This window comes from Felis catus, chromosome C1 (genome assembly GCF_018350175.1).
Source record: "Felis catus isolate Fca126 chromosome C1, F.catus_Fca126_mat1.0, whole genome shotgun sequence".
Classification (NCBI taxonomy): Eukaryota; Metazoa; Chordata; class Mammalia; order Carnivora; family Felidae; genus Felis; species Felis catus.
The window spans coordinates 162119919-162137471 of record NC_058375.1 but is presented as its reverse complement, the minus strand read 5'-3'; positions in this window follow the sequence as shown (position 1 = coordinate 162137471).

The window sequence follows — 17553 nt, the reverse complement described above, 5'->3', positions numbered from 1 at the left end:
GACTATGGAAGAACGGGATGAGGAGTGAGGAGAGGAGGTAGAGTTTGATTCTGTGCCACCATGAAGACGTTAAGTTTCATATTATTTTATCAAGACCAGATGTTTGTGGGAGTCAAATTGATTCAAATGCAAAAAAAAAAAAAAAAAAAAAAAAAAGCCAGATCTGAGATGTATTAAACTCTTTGGGAAAGCTTTGGGAAAACTGGAAATTTTACAATCTATTGATTTCAGTGCCTCATTGATGTAGTAATCTTATGGAAGAAATGTGTAATATGAAGTCTATTTTATCTTCTCATAAAACTTAAGGATGAAATGTATGAGGGAAGACAACATAGGGAATCTTTTTTGTAGAACTTGTAGTAAATTCAAGTTATCCTACTGCACAGCTGGCTATATTCATTGGCTGGACTCCAGAAAGTTATAAAGGGAATATGAGCAAATGCAGCTTTTGCTCCTCAGAGTTCATCAAACTCCAAATCTTTTACAATTCTTTTTATGTTGGCCCTAAAATGTTACTTGACTCAAATAATCTTCCCCTCGATGGCAAAGAATGTCTCACAAGCTACAGATTCATTGGTCAAACTTGACATTCCAGGTTCCCAATAGCTAATGTTACCCCCCCTCCCCCTTTTTCTAGAACACGGATCTTGTGGGTGATTTATAGGTGGGAATGATTTAAGGCTCAATTACCCTCCTTTTAACAACTCCTATAGTGCCTCTTACTCTGAATTGTATAGCATTTCTCATTTGGTTCCCTGTGCTCCAAAAATTTTTCCTCTCCGTTTTAATGTGCTCACTCCTTCCTTGACTTTAAGACTCACCTTGAAGGAAAAATGAACATTTATTGATGCTTCATATGGACCAGACACCGCACCAGCCATTAATACTGCTTATCCATGTGAAATCAACAGCTCTTTGAAGAAGGTATTACTTTTGTGCCCTCTCCCAACTTGTCCTTTTTTTTTTTTAATTTTTTTTTTCAATGTTTTATTTTATTTTTGGGACAGAGAGAGACAGAGCATGAACGGGGGAGGGGCAGAGAGAGAGGGAGACACAGAATCGGAAACAGGCCCCAGGCTCTGAGCCATCAGCCCAGAGCCTGACGCGGGGCTCGAACTCACGGACCGCGAGATCGTGACCTGGCTGAAGTCGGACGCTTAACCGACTGCGCCACCCAGGCGCCCCCCAACTTGTCCTTTTATAATGAGAAACCGAGGCTCAGAGATGTTAAGAAACTTGCCCGTTGCTGGATATCGTGGTAAATGTGAATTAGGGTGACCGAAGAGCCCTCTACGATTTCCCCTCTTCTGAGCAAAGCCCCCAATATTCAGGGATGGGAGTAAGGACCTCATCCTTGTCAGACCAACTGAATCATTCCCTGGGAGTTTTGCAACAGGAACTGGGGAGAGGGAGCTAATCTTTCCCTGATGGTTGAGGAAGAGCTCAGGGTTTCCCTACAAGGACAACATCAGCGTGGAACATCAGAAATAATGCTGCCTCAGAGACTGATGCAGAGAAAAGAGAGCATGCTGGGGGTTTGTGAGTCCCTGATCCCAGCTGTCTCTGATGTTCAGTGGCATTCTTGCTTTTCCCGGATGGGGAGGGGACACTTCAAATAAGTTCGTCTTTTTGCTCAAGCTAGCTTGGGTTTCTATCTTTTACAGTCAAGAGTTCTCATTTTCCTGGGGAGGTAGATGGAAATTCTAGAACACATGCTTTTCCTCCCTGCCGTATGATATGATCAGAAGTGGTCTTTATCAGACCTTCTGTGGCCTAGTCTCATGGATAACCTGTAAGTGATTTCATCTGGTCACTCCCACCCCATGGCCCTCTTCTTTGGGAAACAAGGAAGAAAGGCAAGGGTTTGACAATGCAAAACCAAGTTCTATGCCATGACCAGAACACGTGCTATGTTCTGTTCTCTGTAAGTTACCCGAGCACAGAGACCAGGCCTACTGAATTATTGTATATGGTAATAGAACATTTTAACTGTGCACACATTTAATAATGTGACTTTGAAACTGAATCCAAATGAAGTCTTCTAAGAAAAACTGGAATCGAGCGAACAAATGTCCAGGCTCACAGAATATGCACAAGGCCGCGTTCGGTTGAGAGAGAGAGAGAGAAAAAAAAAAAAAAAGCACAGTCGTTGGAAAGGAAGTAAGCAAAGACAAGAGTTTACGGAAGAATGTGTGAAAACCCAGTGCTACTCCATGAACGTTGATCTGCCTGGTACAGTTACCTGAGAACTAAGGAAGAGAATATGGAAGGCAGGGGTCCCACCTGAAGGAGCTCTCGGTCTATTTTGGTTATTAGGGCGGCGGAGAACCATGGATTCAACAGACGGGCTCAGTGTTTGGAGGGTGGGAATGGAGGGACCTGAGCACGCCACACCTTCTCAGTCGCATCCCTTAACCTCTTTTGGCCCGGGGCTCCTCCTGGGGAATATGGAGGTAGTCATAGAAGTCCCCCGCCAGCTCCAAATTGCAATCATTCTGTGAGCAGGAATGGAAAGAAAGAATGGCATATGCAGCTTTCTAATGGAATCCCAGTAGACATCTGTTTAGATAATGTGTATCTTCCAGAAGAGGCAGGGGAGACTCGATTAGCATTGTTGCAGCTCTGTTCAGTCGAGGCTGATGGCGGAAATGCACGATTGGGAGCCCGAGAGACAGTGTGACTGAGTTGTCTTTGTCATCTGCTTTTAATTAAAAAGAAAAAAAAAAAGTTTCTCCCTTCCCCATCCCTGGCCCTCTGGAAGGAGTAAAATCAAATCTAAAAATAACAGGAGGGGGCAGGCTTAACAGACAAGGAAACCCTGGAGATCAGAAGTGGAGCACGGAGGAGCTCTAGCTGGAAGCATCTGCATGGGAATTGCCTGAGCTGGAATGGACAATACGATATATGAGATCATCCCTGTGGCCTCAGGCCTACATTTCAGATTCGGGCTTCTGGCTCTCAGTAGAAACTGGCTGATTCCTTCCATGGTAGAAAAGAGAGAAAATGCAGAAATATGAGGGTTCGTCTGTGAACAGAGGGAGAAAGTAGCATCTCTGGCAAGCCCTGAAGCAAGTCTTGGTCTGCTGTTTAGAGAAACCAATGGGGCGCCTGGGTGGCTCAGTCGGTTGAGCGTCCGACTTCAGCTCAGGTCGTGATCTCAAGGTTTGTGAGTTTGAGCCCCGCGTCGGGCACGGTGCTGACAGCTCGGAGCCTGGAGCCTGCTTCGGATTCTGTGTCTCCCTCTGTCTCTGCCCCTCCCCCGCTCACACTCTCTCTGTCTCTCTCTCTCTCTCTCTCTCTCTCTCACAAATAAACATTAAAAAAATTTTTAAAGAGGGGCGCCTGGGTGGCGCAGTCGGTTAAGCGTCGGACTTCAGCCAGGTCACGATCTCGCGGTCCGTGAGTTCGAGCCCCGCGTCGGGCTCTGGGCTGATGGCTCAGAGCCTGGAGCCTGTTTCCGATTCTGTGTCTCCCTCTCTCTGCCCCCCCCCCCCGTTCATGCTCTGTCTCTCTCTGTCCCAAAAATAAATAAACGTTGAAAAAAGAAAAAAAAAATTTTTTTAAAGAAAAACCGAGCCGTGAACTGAATTCTTTGAGTGGATTGGCGAGGAGCCGGAAGGCCAGGATCGTACCCGGAGCGAGCTAGCTGGTGGCTGGACGGGAGCTTCCTGGGAGCAGGGTCTGGGAAGTACGACCTGGCTGCACAGGGATTACCGGCAGCTGTCTTCCTGGAATGCCCATGAATGTGACTGGGAAGACCAGGGGAGGTGTGCTAAGGTAGGCCAGAAGAAGGGGTGCTTCGTGAGGGAGAAGTCACCTCCTGGAGGAATTCTGGATCTGTGCAATTAAATTTGTGTGTCCTTCCCCAGGGTGGGGAAGTAGGATCTGCTGGAGAATGGAACATTGATAAGGGAAATAGCTGGTTCAGATGGCTCAGAAGCAACGCCAGCTAAAGTTATTAGGTTCACCAGGAGACCGCAGAAACAAGTGATGTCAAACTCAGTGTTAAACAACACAGCAATGTTCGTTTCTCGCTCCTGTTGCATGTTCCCCACAAGTCGGCAGGGGGCTCAAAACCATGATAAACAGGGGCCCCCCACCATGTAGCCGTGCCATCTGGAAATGTTGCTTTCTCATAGCCCTGCGAGAGCCCAGAAATGACACTCCCTTCTTCTCATAGCCCGTCGATCAGGACAGTCACATGGCCATGCCCAACTGCAAGGGGGCTGAGACTTGAGAGGTCTTCTGTGCACTGCAAAGAATCGTGAGGCTTCACAAGGCATGCATGCAGCTTCGGTTGCTGGGGGTGCTGGAGGTGTGACATATTAATGGACAGCTTAGCATCGTGTCTGATAAGATAGAAGAGAAGGGGGGATGGGCAAGCAGTAGGAATGTGCACTTACAAATACAGTAGAGTATTCCCAGACGTTCCCTGGCAGGCATCAAACCGGCTGCTTGGCAGGTGACATAAACTGGTTGTGTGTGTGTGTGTTAAAACAGCAGGGATCCAGGCTAGAATAATTCAGATGGTATTGTTTTGGTGAATACTCCTGGAAACTCACATAGTTATTTTGTAAGGCATTACAGCATTTGTCTTTTGTGTTTTTGTGTGTGAATGCTTCTTCAGAGTATGAAGAGTAACAGAGACCTGTTTGTATGAAGAACACATCGTTTACATTATCTTGGGTTGATATTGATTGCATATCCACATGACATGACACTCTGTGGACCTCTCATTTCCCCTCCCCCCCCCCCCAAATAAAGACATAGAGGAGAAACTTAAGTACAAGAGCAGAGATGAAATCCTGAACTAGATAACTCTCCGAAGAAATCGGGTACTCTGTGCGCAACTGAAATCCCACAAGAACACACAGAAGTACAAAGTGTGTGAGTTCATCTAATTTATGGTTGTGTATTTCTAGCCGGAAAGCTTTGGCAAATCTTAAATGTTACAGTAATTTCAATGTAGTTTACATTATCCTTGGATAAAAAAATAAAGCAGTGATGGAGACATTCTATCATTTGGTTGTTTTGGTTGTTCGGTGGATTCTTATTAAAAATTTCTTTTTATGTTTATTTTTGAGAGAGAGAGAGAGAGAGAGAGTGCAAGTGGGGGAGGGTCAGAGAGAGGGAGACACAGAATCCAAGGCAGGCTCCACACTGTCAGCACAGAGCCTGACATGGGGCTTGAACCCATGAACTGTGAGCTATCAGATGCTCAACCGACTCAGCTACCAGGTGCCCCTGTTTGGTGATTATTCAGCAAAGAGTCTATATATTTCCTCCTACTATTTTAGTGGTAATGCATTGCTGGTACCTGGTGAATTTGGTGTCAGTGAATCTAGGTTTTGAAAAACATAATTGGCCATTTAGCAAATCTTTGTTGGTTTCTTTTGCTGAATAAACCCATTTGCTGTTCATTTCTACTAAGGAAAGTCCTCTGTAACATTCAGTTAAACTGACAATGAACATGATCGCTTCTTATTTTTAAAAATATTTTTTAATGTCTATTTATTTTTGAGAGGGGGTGAGGGGGAGGAGAGAGAGTGGGAGACACAGAATCTGAAGCAGGCTCCAGGCCCTGAGCTGTTAGCACAGAGCCAGACGTGGGGCTCGAGCTCACCGACCACAAGATCATGACCTGAGCCGAAGTCAGACACTCAACCGACTGGGCCACCCAGGTGCCCCTTTATTTATTTATTTTTAATGTTTATTTTTTTTTGAGAGAGAGAGACAGAGAGAAAGTGGGGGAAGGGGAGAGAGAGAGAAGGAGACACAGAATCGGAAGCAGGCTCCAGGCTCTGAGCTGTCAGCACAGAGCCCAATGCGGGGCTTGAACCCACGAACTGTGAGATCAGGACCTGAGCTGAAGTCAGATGCTTAACCGACTGAACCACCCAGGCGCCCCTGATTTTCATAAATGTTTAATAAAGAGATTTCCAACTGCCAAGAATACTCAATGGGGAAGGTATAATCTCTTCAATTTTCCCAGTGTTGGGAAAACTGGGTATCTACATGTAAAAGAATGAAACTGGACCCCTATTGGCTCCACTCACAAAAATTAACTCAAAATGGATTAAGGATTTACCCATAAGAATGGAGACTGTAAAACTCCTAGAAGGAAACATAGGGGAAAAGATCTTTGACATCAGTCTTGGCAATGATTTGTTGGACAGGACAGCAAAAGCACAGGCACAAAAGCAAAAATCAACAAGTGTGACACATCAATCTAAGAAGCTTCTGCACAGCAACGGAAGCAATCAAAAAGATGAAAAGGCAACCTACCGAATGGGAGAAAATATTTGCATACCTTATATCTGATAAGGGGTTAATATCCAAAATATATAAGGAACAGCGCACCAACAAAACAACAATGACAACGACAACAAAACAAACAATTTTTAATTGCTCAATCAATTAAAAATGAGCAGAGGGAGCGCCTGGGTGACTCAGTCAGTTAAGTGTCAACCTTCGGCTCAGGTCATGATCTCGCAGTTCGTGGGTTCGAGCCCCGCATCGGGCTCTGTGCTGGCAGCTCGGAGCCTGGAGCCTGCTTCGGATTCTGTGTCTCCCTCTCTCTCTCTTTCTCTCTCTGCCCCTCCCCCGCTCACACTCTGTCTCTCTTAAAAATAAATAAGCATTAGAAAAGTTTTTTTAAACGAGCAGAGGACTTGAATAGACGTTTTCCTAAAGAGTACATACGTATGACCAACAAATACATGAAAAAGCGCTCCATGTCATTGATCACCAGGGTAATGCAAATTGAAACCATAGTGAAATATCACCTCACATACCTGTTAGAATGGCTACTATCAAAAAAATAAGAGCTAACAAATGCTGGCGAGGATGTGGAGAGGGAGGACCCAGGCGCGCTCTGTTGGTGGAAATGTAAACCGGCGCAGCTGCTACGGTAAATAGTATGATATGTCCTCAAAAAATTAAAAATGGAACTACCCAGTGATCCAGCAATTCCACTTTTGGGTGTATATCTAAAGGAGATGAAATCACTGTCTTGAAGATATGTGTGCACTCCCATGTCCACTGAGCGTTATTCACAATAGCAAAGGCATCTAAACAACCCGAGGGTTCAATGATGGATCAGTTGATAAAGAAAGTGTGGCATATTGGGGCGCCTGGGTGGCGCAGTCGGTTGAGCGTCCAACTTCAGCCAGGTCACGATCTCGCGGTCCGGGAGTTCGAGCCCCGCGTCAGGCTCTGGGCTGATGGCTCGGAGACTGGAGCCTGCTTCCGATTCTGTGTCTCCCTCTCTCTCTGCCCCTCCCCCGTTCATGCCCTGTCTCTCTCTGTCCCAAAAATAAATAAAAACGTTAAAAAAAAAAGTGTGGCATATATATACACAACGGAATATTATTTAGCCATAGAAAAGAAGGAAATCTTGCTATTTACCACATGGCTGGAACTTGAGGCTGAGTGATATAAATCAGACAGGGAAAGAAAGACAAATATATGATCTCCTTCGTGTGCGGGATCTAAAACCATCAACCTACGGAAACAGAGTGGAATGGTGGTTGCCAGGGGCCAGGAGGTGGAGGACATGGGGAGATGCTGGTCAATGGGCACAAACTTTAAGTTATGAGATGACTAAGTTCCAGGGATGTACAATGTATAGCGTGAGATGTATCTACGAGAGTAGAACTTTACTGTTCTTACCACAATGACAGCAACAACAAGATGGTAACTGTTCTAGGAGAAGGATGTGTTAACTAACCTTATTGTGGTAAATATTTCACAATGGAGATATGTGTGTGAAATCATCGCATTGTAGGCCTTAAACTTATACAATGTTATAGGTCCATTAGATCTCAACGAAGCTGGAAGGAAAAGAGAGGTCTCCAAATGTGAATCAGGCGTGGCCACATGGTGACCTGGACAGGTCTTCTCCTGGCCCTGCTGGTGGCCCTGTAGGCAGAGAAAGGCCCTGCTCAGTGGTGACTGAAGAAGCCGAGAACCAAGTAGCATTCATTAAAGGGTTCATTCTGAGAGAATCTAGATGGGAGCCAGGGGCGGGCCAGGAAGCATGGCCGCTAGTGGTAACCAGATTTCGTGGTTACGTCCAGCCCTCGGTTTCCATCGCAATGAGCTGGATCTTCACTGTTTGTGCTCAGGGCGATGTACTGGCCCAGATGCGTTTGGTGCCAGCTCACTGTTGACACTTGGCAAAGTCTTGGTAATTTGATATTTTCGTTTATCCTCTTAAGTGGGGGAGGAGGGACCACCTAACCACTTTTTCCAACTAAAGCTAAAACACCACTTGCTCTTAGAACATACGAGATGAGGACATGACACATGTTTTCCCCGAGCGCTGCGCACCGTGCTCTATTGCTCCAGACTTTTTTGTTTGGCCTGCTCTGCCTGCAGCCTTCCCCGTTTCAGATGAGGGCAACTGCGTCTTTCCAGTTACTCGGGCCAAACACCCTGGAGTCCTCCCACAGGAAATCCTCTTGGCTCTACCTTCTCTCAATATCCAGAACCCAGCCTCTCCTCATCACTGCCACCTGACTCCGGGTCCCCGTCCTCTCTCGGCTTGACTCTATCAGCAGCCTCCTCACTGCTCTCCCTGCTTCTGCCTCTCCTCAATACAGCCACCAGAGCGATCCTACAACATAAGTTGGGCCACATCACGCTTCACTGTGAGGTGCCATGTCACCAGTGGCAAAAGCAAAACTTTTGGGTTCTGTAGGGTTGACAGGATCTGCGTCTGTGCTGATTCTGTGAGCAGTTCTCCTCCTGGTCTTGTTTATTCCTCTCCGACCACAGATGGCTCGTTGTTTCTTAAGCAAGCCAAGCACACTCCTGCCCCAGGACCCTTGCACTGGCTGTTTATTCTGTCTGCAATGCTCCTCCCCCAGATAACTGTCTAGCTTGCACACTCATCTTCTCTGGGTCTTGATGTCACATTCTCAGGGGGATCTACCTGTGCCCCACTATCTAAAAGTGCAAACTACCACTGATATCATCCGCATCCTATCCTGCTTTATATTCCTCTGTAGTACTTACACCATCCAGCATGCAGTGTATTTTCACCTAATTTATTTTCTTTTCCTAGTAGAATGAAAGCTTCTTGGAAGGACTGATCTTTGCCTGTTTTATTTGCTGTGGTTTTTCCCTGCAGCTGGGATGGTGCTTGGCTCATAGGGGCCGTTCAATAATGACTGGATGGATGGTGGGGGTGGGATGGGACACACTGCCCCCTAGGCCACAGAATATGTGACAGGAACACTCTCCTGCACAAGGCTTTGCATTCAGTTCTGCTCCTTTCAGGGAACATTGTGGAATCATCCCGTTCCACCTGTCTTCTGGACTTTGATACCTAGACCATGCCCAGAATTGCTGACCCAGGCTCAAACATTTCTGTCTCTTCCAGAGATTTATGTTTTGAAGAGAATCAAAACCGTGTCGCGGCCGTAGACCCTTGACTTTGGGGCTCAAATTGAAGCTTTGGGCTTGGGTATTTTGCCTTCCAGAACAGTGCTTCTTGCCCTTTAAGGTGCACATGCATCACCAGGGGGGGTCCGGTTAACATGCAGATTCTCAGTAAATCTGAGTGTGTGTGTGGGGCGGGGGCAGAGTTCCCTCCCAGGTGCTCCTGCTGCTGAATCGGGGTCACATGATAAATAGCAAGGTTCTAGTATATGCCTTCCCCACAGGCCACACCACAATGGGCTCCTTCCAGAAGGCCTCATGCTCCCCCACCATCACTCCACTCCCAACTTTTCTACACAAACCAAGCCTGGCTATTCAGAGAAAATAAAGGCTGTTAACTTCCTTAGCCCATTATTTAACCTTCCCCGCATTCCCTCCAGTCTCAGAGGAAGAGACTTGGGCTTTTATCTCCTCTCCGTCACTGCCCCTTGCTTCTCCACAACCTGGCATTTTGCCCCAGTGGGGGCAGGTGGTTCAGGGGGTGCTCCTACACTGCACAGCCAGGATCTCACTGGCTGGATGACCTCACCCCGGTCACTCACCAAGTCTAAGCCTCACCTTACTCCTCTGTAAAACGGACATGATGACTGTGTTTACCTCAGTGTCAGGGGAAAGGATTAAAACAGGAAAAACTATTAAGAACAAGGCTTTGCAAATCAATGAAAAGTTCCTATTTTGTTCAATGATCTCTTCCCTCATAGTGTCAGTGTTGGGTAGGAAGGGCATTGAGGACTGAATGTTTTTCCTTTTACCTGGAAGGTTTCGGGGGAAGGTTTAATTGTTCTTTTTCTGGAGAGCAGAGAGATTCTTCACAACAAGGTTGTTCTTTTGTTGGAAGGTATCCTCAAGGTCATTAGTGGGTGGTGGTCAGGGATATCTGCTCCCATCCAGCCTGTCTTTTAAGCCATTCTGACCCATCTGGGCCACCCACACCCTGGGCTCTGGGCTCTTCAGTCCTGTTCTGGACCTTCTTTCCTTTCTCGAAACCTTGCTTTCGGCTTCCTACTTAGTCCCCACATCTCCCTGCCTTTCTTGCCTTTGGTTCTCCATTCTGCCTCCACGCTAGGGCCAGGTTTTAACCTAGATGACGGATTCTGGCTTTTGTAGCTTTGACCCTTGGTACCCCAAACATACTTACTCCCTCATTTTCTGGCTCTTTCTACTTTTGATGACTCTGGGTTCCCCTGCCCACTGAGCCCCAGCCTGCACTGATCTCACGGCAAGGTTGGGTGGGCCCGGCCATCCTGGCCCCGTGCCGTCCCGGAGAACCGGATAGTGGTGTGTGATAACAAAAATGATGATGATTTATGCTTGTTGAACACTTAGTGTTATCTTGAGTGGTTCAAGTGGATTGTGTCATTTCATTTTAGCTGCAAATCCGCAAAGTTTTATCCTCATTTTGGAGGTGAGGAAAGTGAGGCTCAGGGAGGTTAAACTCTGAGCCACACATGCAGTTGAAAGGGAGCAGAAAATGCCACCCCAAAATGTGCCGATTCGGTGTAAGGGTTATTCTGAGCTGGAGGCAGTTGAGAATCAACAGATGGCGGGAAGAATTCTCTGCCTTCCTTTAAAATCTGCCTAAAAGCAGGGCATAAATTTCCCTTTTTGAAGGTACCCTCTCCTCCCACCAGGAAAGGAAGAGCAAGACGGGGAGCTGACACTGAATTAAGTTTGCATAAACAGAACTTCGGAAAATAACTTATCTCCCATTAGTTCACCTCTATGTTTTCTGGTTACTACCCCCTGATGTATCTGCCTCTGAAACACAACCCCGCTTGCCTTTGTTAAAGTGGCACATGATCGCTGGGTCCGACGGCTTTTTTGAGTTTCAGTTCTTCTCTCCTGTGCACGTGAATCCGAACAAAAGTCCTGTGACTTTTCGCCTGCTAATTTGTCCTTTGTTAGTTCAATTCAGGGGCCCCCTGTGTAGTAAAATTAAGAAGGTCCAAGAAAAATTTTTCTTCCCCAACATGGTAAAAAGTAGGTAGTTCGTGGGCCCCGGGGAAGCTTGTCCTTCCTAGGCAGCACCTGTCCTGTCTCTCCCTGCCCCACCGCACCCCCCAAAGTCATCCCCGCCACTGCCTTAACCCAGATCCTCGCAGCTGGCTCAGCTGTTGATGCAGGAGATCCCCAATGGCCCGGTGTCCCTGTCCTCGGGCTCCTTTTCCTTAACTCACCCTCCACATTGCTACCAGGGAGCTTTCTGTGAGGCAGATCTGAACGTGCCTAACTCCTGCGGGAAGCCCTTCAGGGGGTCTTCCCGTCGACAAGGGAGGTCCCCCTACCTGTCCACTTTCCAGATTTCCTTTCTCAGAACATTCTGGGCTCCTTGGGCACTTGCTTTCTCCCCTGCCCAGATTTTTTTCCCTCAAACGTGGCCATCTGCACAGACGATCTATTGAACTCACCTCTCCAGGCTCATGTTGAACAGCATCTCCTCTGTCAGGCATCTCCCAGGGTGGGTTAGTCACTTCCTCCCCCGCCCCTTGCCTGCTACTCCCCCAGAGCCCTCGGGACATTGCGTTCTAGTGATCCGTGTACACACCGGGCTCCCCTCTGCACCCCAAGACTGCGGACTCCCTGAGGACAAGGACTGCAATGTGCTTGCCTTGTGCCCAGACGGTGGCAAGGGGCGTAAACATTTCGGAAAGGAGAGGCTGACAGCTGGCTTTCCTCCAAGCCATTAAACAAATGGCTCCTTTAGATCCCACTCATGCTAACTGATTCGGTTGGAATTATGATATTTCAGAACCGGAAAGCATCTTAAAGTTTGTCCGCCCCAATCCTATCATTTGTGTAGCCGGGGAGAGGATGGTCCGGAGGGCTGAGGTCCCTGGCTGGTGCTAATGGCCACTAGCCTCCTGGTCCTCCGGTTCAGAGTCCTGTGCGTCTGTTGGTAGTGGTGTCGACACCGAGTGGAAAAATCGCCTTCCCGCTGGCTCCTACTGTTGCCCTGTTATGTCTGTGCGCTGGAGGAAATAGCCATTTCCACTAATAACACTTGTTTATGGTACTTTCATTTCGTGTCCTGGGCACTGCTGACGTTGCTGAATTAGGACAATTTTAAAACATTTATTTTTATGTGGAAAGATTATTAATGGCACTCTAAAATTATTAATGTAGCCTGTTGTAACTGATGAGAAAAAGAACCCTTCAATGTTTTGTTTTACCTTTCGAAAGACCTACTTGAATATCAGAGAATGCTAGAAATTAAAAAAAAAAAATCTTCACCTAATGTTACTATAGTATTTATTCCTCTGTGTGTGTGTGTGTGTGTGTAAAAACCTAAAAAGGAATTAAATTAATTGATTTTTTTCTAGATTTCTTGAGGTATAATTGATAAATAAAACTGAATACAGTTAAGGTGTACAACATGATGTTTTGATATATGCATATATTATAAAATGATCACCATAATCAAGCTAATTAACACATCCATCACCTCACATAGTTACCTTTGTGTGTGTGCATGGTGAGAACATTTAAGATCTACTCTCTTAGCGAATTTCAGGTACACGGTACCGTATTGTTAACTAGTCACAATGCTGTACATTAGCTCTCTGGAACTTATTCATAATTGAAACTGCATAACTAAAACTCTGTCCCCTCTGACCAACATCTCCCCATTTCCCTATGCCCTAGAATTATTCTTTTCCATGTTGCATCATTATTAATGATTCACACAATTATAATTTTATTTTGGGGGAAATAAGGGCTTTGGTATAAAATAACTTACGTCGATCTCTGGCATCTTAAGTGTCACCCCAGGGCAAAATCTTCCTGGTAAAGACTGTGGAGTCACGATTGCCGCATAAATGGCATTATTTTGTTTACTTAACATTTTCCTTTCCTTCTGAGACTGTATTTCGGGAAGTTCCTAGTCTAATATATGATTTGAAAGGGAGTTGCACTTTTTAAATTTGACCTCACCTCCCTGGCATTGTGCTTGTCACCGGACAGGAAGCTGGCGGGAGCTGGGCCAATCACAAGACCATATTCCCTGGCAACATGATTGGTCTGACAAGGGGCTTGTGTCCAGAACTAGACTGACCGGTGTCTTTCTGCAGCATTTAGGAAAACAGAAGCCGGTCAGAGGGAAGAAGAGGTTCTTCATGTCTTGCTTTGATGCTGGGAGTTTGCATATATATATAAATATATAAATATATAAATATATAAATATATATATTTATAAATATATATAAATATATATAAATATATATATTATATATTTATATATATATTTATAAATATATATAAATATATATAAATATATATATTATATATTTATATATATATAAATATATATTTATAAATATATATATATATAAATATATAATATATATTATATATTTATATATATATTTATAAATATATATATAAATATATAATATATATTATATATTTATATATATATTATAATTATATATAATTATATATATTATATATATTATATATAATTATATATAATATATATAATATATAATATATACTATATATTATATATTATATATATTATATTATATATATTATATATTATATATATTATATATTATATATTATATATATATTTATAAATATATAAATACATAAAACAGAAGCCAGTCAGAGGGAAGAAGAGGTTCTTCACTGTCTTGCTTTGATGCTGGGAGTTTGCATATATAAATAGGTGCACTAATCATATATATATATATATATATATATATATATATATATGCAAACTCCCAGCATCAAATATACATATGAACCGAAGTAGCTCTGGTTCTAGCCTGGAAGGTAAAGGTGATTTGTGAGAATGATGTGAGCCAGCAGAGAGAAGCAGATAGAAAGGAGGAGAGAAGGAAGAGAAAGCGATCTTTGACAGTGTTGGGGGTCCCGATTCAATTATTGGTGAGGCCCTCTTCTTGGGGTCTGGTATCAGACGAGAGATACTTTTTCTTTTTCGCTGGTTTGTGTTTCCAAGCTTTGCAGTGAACCATTCAAAAAGTTCTAACACATGCAGATTTCGTTTTGCTTTCTTAGATAAACAAGCTGAACAAATACGCCTCCTCTACCCTAGAACGTAGGTCACAGTCTCTGTGTGAGGAAGATACTTACAAGCTCACTACATTATTTTCTTCGAACTTCTCTCTTCCTTCAACATTTACTCTGTATCATTTGTGTAATAGGAAATTGGAAAAATAAAGTTTGCGAAATGTGGCCAGCCACCTGCCTAACCTCAGCCAACTGCCAGGAAGTCCAGTCTTCCAAGGAGACTTGAATCTGGAATTTTCTTTAAAAACTCACCAGTTTGATGCAAAAGTTTTTGTCGAAATGCTCTATAGTACAGAGAAGAACTGGGTCTCTCAAGGAGCAGCCTAGAGTAGCAGTTAGTGCCCTTGAAAATAATTGTTTTTTGTCTCGAGCCCATGATCAAAGGTAATGATTGAACGCTAAATAGGTGCACTAATCAAATCAAATCAAATCTTTACATTTTGTATGAAGGTCTGGAAATTTGAGAGCAGGACAACGGAAATGGATCTCACTGAGCATAGTGTGAATCATAGTCACAGTGTGCTTGTTGGGGAAGGGGACGTAAAATCCCCACGGTTTTGATTTCTCTGAGATTCTTCTGCGGGAAAGAGTTGCGGCCTGGTACGTGGGTAAAAGAAAACGAAAAGAAAAAGAATCGGTACAAGTGTCATAACCCCGGCACGGTGTGCACGGACACCTGAGAATGACAAGGGCAAGGAAAACCACTTTTTCTCAAGTCCCGTCTACAGGTTTTTGAAGGGATTCTTGCCTGACATGTTCTTTCCACGGGTGAAAGGGAAAAGAGTAGACAATGAGAACACCCCTCTCAAGTTCTGCAGAGCCAAGGGCAAATCAGACTGGCATGGTCTGGCTTTTGTATTTAAAACTCTATCTGAATGCATTAGTGTTTAGAAGGTGTACGCGATTTTGGAGACGGACACCGAATTGAAACTCCTCTGTTTGCAACCCTCCTCTTGTCCAGGATTCAACAGACGCCTGATGGGATAGCTGGCAGGAGGCTTGGATGAAGTCATCAGAGAACTCTCTCGCTAGTGAGTCATAATTTAAGTTTGTTTAATTGTTTTGGCAAAGCCAATATGTTGCTCATGTGTAGAAATAGAAATAATGAGGATATTTGGGTTGATGCTGTTTCTGATTTTTTTTGAAGGAGCTGCGATGGAAGTTTGGGTCTTAAACAAACAGAATGGAGATTGGGATCCAAGGAAGGAAGATGTTGGGAGACAGCATCCATCGCTTGACTATAGGTTTTAATGCAAACTGTCTTCCAGGAAAAAGAGAGTCAATCCTCTGGAAAACAGTGTGAGAGAGGAATTGGCAGATTTTTTGGTAACTGTTTCATTTGTGAGTATTAAAAATACTTTGTAACTGGAAAGTGTTTTGCTTGAATAGAAACTTGTTATTTTCTTCTCCTTTTTTTAATTTAAATCCAAGTTAGTTAACATATACTGTAATAATGGTTTCAGGAATAGAATTTAGTGGTTCATCACTTACTTGTAACACCCAGTGCTCATCCCAACAAGTGTCCCCCTTAATGCCCATCACCCATTTAGCCCATCTCCCCACCCGACACCCCGCCAGCAACCCTCAGTTTGTTCTCTACATTTAAGAGTCTCTTGTGGTTTGTGAAACTTATAATTTTCTTGATAACTATTCCTATTTATACTTTTATATTTGTATATATGGTGACACCTACCCAATTTACCAATATTTCTCAGTTAGCTGTGAATCTGCTGAGATTTAGAAAGTGAGAAAGGTGGCCAAACTAGATGTCCCTCAAGCCCATTAACAAAATCCTTTGCACTTTATCCACAGATGTCCTTGCGAGCTCCTGGTATCTTCTGTCTTGAGTGAAACACTAGACCTTCACCGCCCACCCCCTCGCGGGAACCAGAGCGCTAGGAATGGTAAGGTGCCTTTCTCCATCCTCACTCAACCCATCCGGGCCATGCCACACTGACCTCCTAAATAGCTCTCAGACGGTCTACCCCCTTCACCCACGGGAGCTCTTCACTTACTTTGCGCACCGGAAACCTTTGGCAGTCTGGTAAAGCCTCTGGGCTCCTTTTCAGAATGAGACTTAAGTTCATTAAATAAAATACAGAGGATCACGAAGGAAACCCATCTTAAAAATATTGTTATCAACATATGTTTAAAAGTTGAGTCACAATCATGTATGGGCTTCTTTATAAACGCCTTGGGTCCTCCGATCTCGTGGCAAGCCCAACAGCTACAGTAATTTTCCAGTCGTGATGAGCGTAAGGGATAGCTCGATTTGTCTGCAGCAACTGTGATGTGATCTGAAAGTGCCCGAGGTTCCTCTTGGCTGGAGTCACAGGTGCTGCTGACACTGCTGTGGTTTGGCGTTGACGTTCATCGTGGAAGGAAGTACTGCATTTCACTCCGAAGTTGCTTGTTTTCCCACCCAAGTCCACGGATGTCTCCAGCGCCCTCACTGAGAGCCCCCGCTTCTGTCCAAGCCACCATCCCTGGACGGTGCCACGCTCTCCTGTTGGATATACTACACACGATTGCCCACATCCAAACTGTCCTCCCCTTTGCAGCCAAAGTAGTGTTTTCAAATTGCAAAATTGGTTGTCACCTGCCCCCCACCCCCACCCACATATACATCCTTTGCTCGTAGAATGGATACCAAAAGGCCTGGGTGTAGCCACGGGGGTCCTGTGTCACGGGCTGTCTTCATTCTCTTCGACCACAGAGCTTTGCATGTGTTCCCTCTGCTAGGAATGCTCCCGAGGCCCTTCCTTGTGACATTAACTCTTCAGATCAGCTCAACCATCACTTGCTCAAGGAAGCCTTCTCTGGCCTCCCTGGTACTCTCAGGGCCTCTTGCACCATAGCTCCCTCATTCCTAAGAGGTGATGTTGCATTTATTTCTGTGATCCTTTGACTAATGTCTCTGTGCACTCACAGGCTGTGGGTTCTACAAGAACCAGGTTCTATGCTATCCCTAGGACGGTGCCCGGCACATTGTAGAACTTTAATAAATACTTGTAGAATGAAGACATGAGTGAATGAACCATTCTCACAGGCATTTTAGAAGCAGAAAGTGGTGGGGGT